Source organism: Oncorhynchus tshawytscha, linkage group LG19 (assembly GCF_018296145.1).
Source record: "Oncorhynchus tshawytscha isolate Ot180627B linkage group LG19, Otsh_v2.0, whole genome shotgun sequence".
NCBI classification, from domain to species: Eukaryota; Metazoa; Chordata; class Actinopteri; order Salmoniformes; family Salmonidae; genus Oncorhynchus; species Oncorhynchus tshawytscha.
Genome location: NC_056447.1, coordinates 7,971,814 through 7,977,753, shown reverse-complemented (window position 1 = coordinate 7,977,753; position 5,940 = coordinate 7,971,814). Strand labels below are relative to the sequence as shown.

The window sequence follows — 5,940 nt, the reverse complement described above, 5'->3', positions numbered from 1 at the left end:
GTTATTCTACAATGTAGAAAATAGTAAAAAATAAACAAAAACCCTTTAATGAGTAGGTGTTTCCAAACTTTTGACTGGTACTGTATATATATATTATAGTGTATATTCTCCAAATTAAGATGGAATGATGTCTGCAGAAAGAATGTGGTGTCAGCAGTGACATGACACATTGACTTTGAAAAAATATATTTTGGTTATTGAACTACAGTAAGTGAAGTGGATTTACACCCGGTAACAAAACTGCAGTAATGGAATTTCATCATGGGTCCCTGATCTCTACTGCAGAGAAATGCCTAATTATGGATATGAATGTCATTCTCTTCATGGTGATGTATCCTAATAGGTACACAAAGGTATAAATATGCAATATCCTTCTTTTGCATATTTGAATATTATTCTACCACGGGGATGGGTAACTTTGACGGGGGTGGGAGCCACAAAAAATCTGAACTCATGAGGGGCCGCAGTTGCTCGCAGTTCTGCGTACCCACATCCATACACCACCACACACCCCTACCTTGGGAGGAAAACATTAGCTGTCCTGCTCTTTCCATTTTATTAGTTAATTTTGTACAATTCTACACATTTTGTTTTACAGCGAATTTCCTGCAATTCTACGCATTTTTCTAAAGGGTGCAGTGAAATGTTTGCAGTGACATTGGCTATCAAACTCAATGGGGGTCCCCGGCCTCTAATTCAACCATGATTGCTACCAATCTAAAAAAAATATTGCTGACATGGGTGACTATCAGTGACTGACACTGATGCACAACCAAATTTTGAACTTGCACCTTAAGCATTGTACTATTCTAACTCACAAGTTGAGACCCCGACTGAGGGCCTTCAAAATGGGGGTCGCATGCTGCCAGTTGCCCAGCCCTGTTCTACACAATGGCTATTTGAATGAGCTCTGCCCCCAAACAAGACCAAATTTGGTTGGACCGGACCAAATCGGAACCAATCACAGATGTTTTACAAGTTTGGACATCAAATTACAGCATAGTAGAGTACAACACAGCACAGTACAGTAGAGTTCAGTACAGTAGAATTAGAGTACAGTAGAGTTCAGTACAGTAGAGTTCAGTAGAGTTGAGTTCAGTAGAGTTCTGTACAGTAGTGTTCAGTATAGTAGAGTTAAGTTCAGTACAGTAGAGTACAGAACAGTAGAGTACAGTAGTGTTCAGTACAGTAGTGTTCAGTATAGTAGAGTTAAGTTCAGTACAGTAGAGTACAATACAGTAGAGTACAGTAGTGTTCAGTACAGTAAAGTATGAGAAACCTGCGTATTTTCCTCAGAAGTACGTAATGTCACGAGTCAAAAGCTATACGATATTACAGAGAACAAGTTAATTATCTCACATCCTGGAAAAGATTTGTAACGTTGTACTTCTTGTTCACAAAATTCATGCTAATGTTGGGTTTTTGCGCTAGCACTCAATTGACTCCCATTCACTCCTTGAAGGAGAGCTCTCTTTGTCCCAGAATCGCTCAAAATGGACCACGCTGCCCTTTGACGAAGCATGGGCAAAGCACACAATGAGCGTTAATACAATTCCAATGGAGTTTCCCATCTCCTCAAAAGTATCTCTGGTCTGAATCTGAGTACCTCCCTGACCCTTCACCGAATGGGAACACATTCGGACCAGTCTGATTGGCCTAGGAACCGATGAGTTGGGCCAGAGCCAGAACACACATGGAACACACATTTCAAACAACAGTTTGAAAATTCATCATTGACTTTGATACTCTGATTTGTTAGAGACAATCCAATCGTTGATGTCTTTGTTTTGCACAAAGACATTGTCCAGGGGGGAAAGTAGATGTAATTTCGTACTGGAACTGAACACCCAAGTGCGCGCGCACACTTTTTTTTATACTACAAAAATGACAGGGTAGCCAACTCTGCTGACACTGACGACAGATCAATAAAAACTATGCTGTCTGATCCATATAATCAGCCTGCGAAAAGAGGAAACACAAATACAATATGACTACCATCTAACCTGGAGGAGAAACGATTGTCCAAAAACACAGAAAAGGGGCACTGACCCAGTGAATATGCACCGGGGATATGGCTGATGTTCTCCCGCTGGTGCTAATAAGATATGCCACTGTTCCCTCAAGGTAAGAATTTTGAAAACTAAAAGAAAGATTGGAGTATTTTCATTGTTATCTCTTTACAGGGACAGCCATTTGCTTTACAAACAGTTTTTCTGTGATTGCTTTTTGAAATATTGCGATATGCCTCGCTGGGTCTCAGCTTTTCACTGACAGTCGCAACGCAACAATCTTCTATTGGTTATTTGCAGCCCATGCTGCCCAAATTGCAGGCCCTACAAATTGCAGGCTATGCAATTGAAAACAATCCACAGCTTATTTTTTTAAAGAAGATAATGATCCTCTGTGGCTAAATCATGCTTTCTGGTATAGTAGCCTATTTTGAAAGATTTTATGTATTTCTGTATAGACAGAAGTAAGTTAATTAGGCTATATAATTTTGGCAATTTACTTTAGGGAAAGCTTCCCCTAACTTTATGGACCTGCCACCTATGCCTTTTAATGTGGCATAAACACAACCAGTCATCTAGACAGATTTCCTCTGTCCAGTGTCTGTGTTCTTATGCCCATCTTAATCTTTTATTTTTATTGGCCAGTCTGAGATATGGCTTTTAATTTGCAACTCTGCCTAGAAGGCCAGTATCCCGGAGTCGCCTCTTCACTTTTGATGTTGAGACTGGTGTTTTGCGGGTACTATTTAATGAAGCTGCCAGTTGAGGACTTGTGAGGTGTCTGTTTATCAAACTAGACACTCTAATGTACTTGTCCTCTTGCTCAGTTGTGCACTGGGGTCTCCCACTCTTTCTATTCTGGTTAGGGCCAGTTTGCGCTCTTCTGTGAAGGGAGTAGTGCACAGCGTTGTACGAGATCTTCAGTTTCTTGGCAATTTCTCGCATGGAATAGCCTATATTTCTCAGAACAAGAATAGACTGACGAGTTTCAGAAGAAAGTTATTTGTTTCCGGCCATTTTGAGCCTGTAATCGAACCCACAAATGCTGATTCTCCAGATACTCAACTAGTCTAAAGAAAGCCAGTTTCATTGCTTCTTTAATCAGAACAAAAGTTTTCAGCTGTGCTAGCATAATTGCAAAAGGATTTTCTAATGATTATTTAGCATTTTAAAATAATAAACTTGGATTAGCTAACACAACGTGTCATTGGAACACCGCAGTGATGGTTGCTGATAATGGGCATCTGTACGCCTATGTAGATATTCCATTAAAAATCATTTACAACATTTAACAATGTCTACATTGTATTTCTGATCAATTTGATGTTATTTTCATGGACAAAAAAATGCTTTTCTTTCAAAAACAAGGACATTTTTAAGTGACCACAAACATTTGAACGGTGGTGTACATATTTGGATGAGCAATGTTAGAGCAGCACAGACTAAGATACAGTAGAATAGGAAAGAATACAGTATACATTTGAGATGAGTAATGCAAAACATGTAAACATAATTAAAGTGACTAGTGTTCCAATTATTAAAGTGGCCTGTAAACTCAAGTCTATGTATATAGGGCGGCAGCCTCTGTGTTAGTGATGGCCATTTAATAACAGTCTGATGGCCTTGAGATGGAAGCTGTTTTTCAGTCTATCAGTCCCAGCTTTGATGCACCTGTACTGATCTCGCCTTCTGGATGATAGCGGGGTGTACAGGCAGGGGCTCGGGTGGTTGTTGCCCTTGATGATCTTTTTGGCATTTGGTTCTGTAGGTGTCCTGGAAGACAGTTCGTTTGCCCCCGGTGATGCATTGGTCAGATCGCACTTCCCTCTGGAGAGCCCTGCGGTTGAGGGCGGTGCAGCTGCCATATCAGGTGTTGATACAGCCCAACAGGATGCTTTCAATTGTGCATCTGTAAAAGTTTGTGAGGGTTTTAGGTGCCAAGCCAAATGTCTTCAGCCTCCTGAGTTTGAAGAGGCGCTGTCTGTATGGATGGACCATTTCAGTTTATCGGTGATGTGTACACCGAGGAACTTGAAGCTTTCCACCTTCTCCACTGCAGTCCCGTCAATGTAGATGGGGCGGTGCTCCCTCTACTGTTTCTTGAAGTCCACGATCAGCTCCTTTGTTTTGTTGACGTTGGGTGAGAGGTTATTTTCCTGGGACCACATTCCCAGGGCCCTCACCTCCTCCCTGTAGGCTGTCTCGTCATTGTTGGTAATCAGGCCTACTACTGTTGTGTCATCTGAAAACTTGAAGATTGAGTTGGAGGCGTGTGTGGCCACGCAGTCATGGGTGAACAGGGAGTACAGGAGGGGGCTGAGCACGCAACCTTGTGGGGCCCCAGTATTGAGGATCAGCGAAGTGGAGGTGTTGTTTCCTAACTTCACCACCTGGGGGTGGCCCATCAGGAAGTCCAGGACCCAGTTGCACAGGGCGGGGTTCAGACCCAGGGCCTCGAGCTTAATGATTTACTCAAATATTTATGTTATTCAGTGATATTTATTCCCATAGTAATTCATTATGGATCCATCCAGGTGTGGTTAGAAAACAGTGCATTTGGTAAGAGTCAATTGTAATTTGTAAAATACTGTTAGACTGTATTATGATTATGGTCACGGACAATGCTATTCGCAAACACTATCATCAGATGCCTGTGTTAAGCCGAATGCGAAAGCCCAGGAAAATGATCAGGTACAGTAGGCTACAATACTGTACTGTAGGCCTAATAATGCTAAAAAAAGAATGCTTAAATACATCTACTGCTGGTCTTTACTGTCTGCTGCACATTTTTACATTGTATTCCATTTCCACACAGACTATTCAAGCGATCGACTCACTGATGCATGAAGATGATGAGCTATCAGCAAAGGCCATCTGGAGTCCCAAGCATCCCCTCAAACGTCATGCGGGGGTGCCAACTTCTTGCCAGGGACCAGGCACATATTTGAGTTTTGATGGTAAGTTTAGCTATTTACAAAGCAAAAAGGTACATTAAATATTGTAGCCTACACCTCATGGACTGCTATGTGTTTCACAATAATTCACCACTTCGTTTCTTTCAAGGTAGGATTACAGCAATATTTTGTTATATGTAGCCCTATTTACATTTATATATATGTATATTTCTAGTATTGTAACTAATGTTGGATGTTAGGCTAAATGTCTTTTTATCTTCTCCAAATGCAGACAATGACCCAAAACACACTGCCACCCGGGTTTGCATTGCAAATGAGGGCATAAACTGGGTCAAGACTCCGCAGAGTAAGTTGACCTTTATGTAGTAAAATAAAGGTTAAATAAAAATAAATAACCTACAACACTTTATTCAACACTAGTGAGACTTATGTCGCCTACAGTAGACCTACAGTATATTGGCCTACAGTACATTTAAAAATAATAATAATTCATCTCTACATGTAGGTCTCCTGATTTAAACCTGATCGAACTTGTTTGGCATCAACTGAAAACATTAATCCGTAACTCTGCCAAGCCTACAAGCAAAGATGAACTGGTAAAGGCTATGTAGTGGAAATTTCCTGTATTTACCAAATCATGAGAGCAAACCACACACAAGTCAGAGTTATCATAAAGTCCATCTTTAATTATATGAGCTCCATCACAACCCTGTGACTCTCAGATTAATTCAGTGTCTATAAATGAATTCTCTGAGAGTCCTTACAAATTGCAACTGAGATCCTTTATAGCAAAGACACACATAGCCAGACAGCATTGGCTATAAATTATCGTTCAGCTTTGTCTCCTAAACTATGTTCTTATCTCGTTCTCAGGACCATAAAACAAAACCTCATCAACAGGCATATATCAAATACACCCCTCCTGGACAAGATCACAGAGACACAGTGACTGGCACACAGACATTGTGGAGCCAAGAGATAATTGGTTCCCCCTCAATCATCCCTTAACATGGTTT

The 5,940-nt window shown here is 40.9% G+C and overlaps 1 long non-coding RNA gene across 1 annotated transcript; it reads left to right on the top strand.

The window, feature by feature from the left end:
* The first annotated feature begins 1,824 nt into the window (after positions 1 to 1,824).
* LOC121840018 lies at positions 1,825 to 5,277 on the top strand. Its single transcript, XR_006079319.1, has 3 exons — positions 1,825 to 2,124; positions 4,825 to 4,966; positions 5,196 to 5,277. It is a non-coding gene; the product is annotated as an uncharacterized LOC121840018 (long non-coding RNA).
* Positions 5,278 to 5,940: the final 663 nt, after the last annotated feature.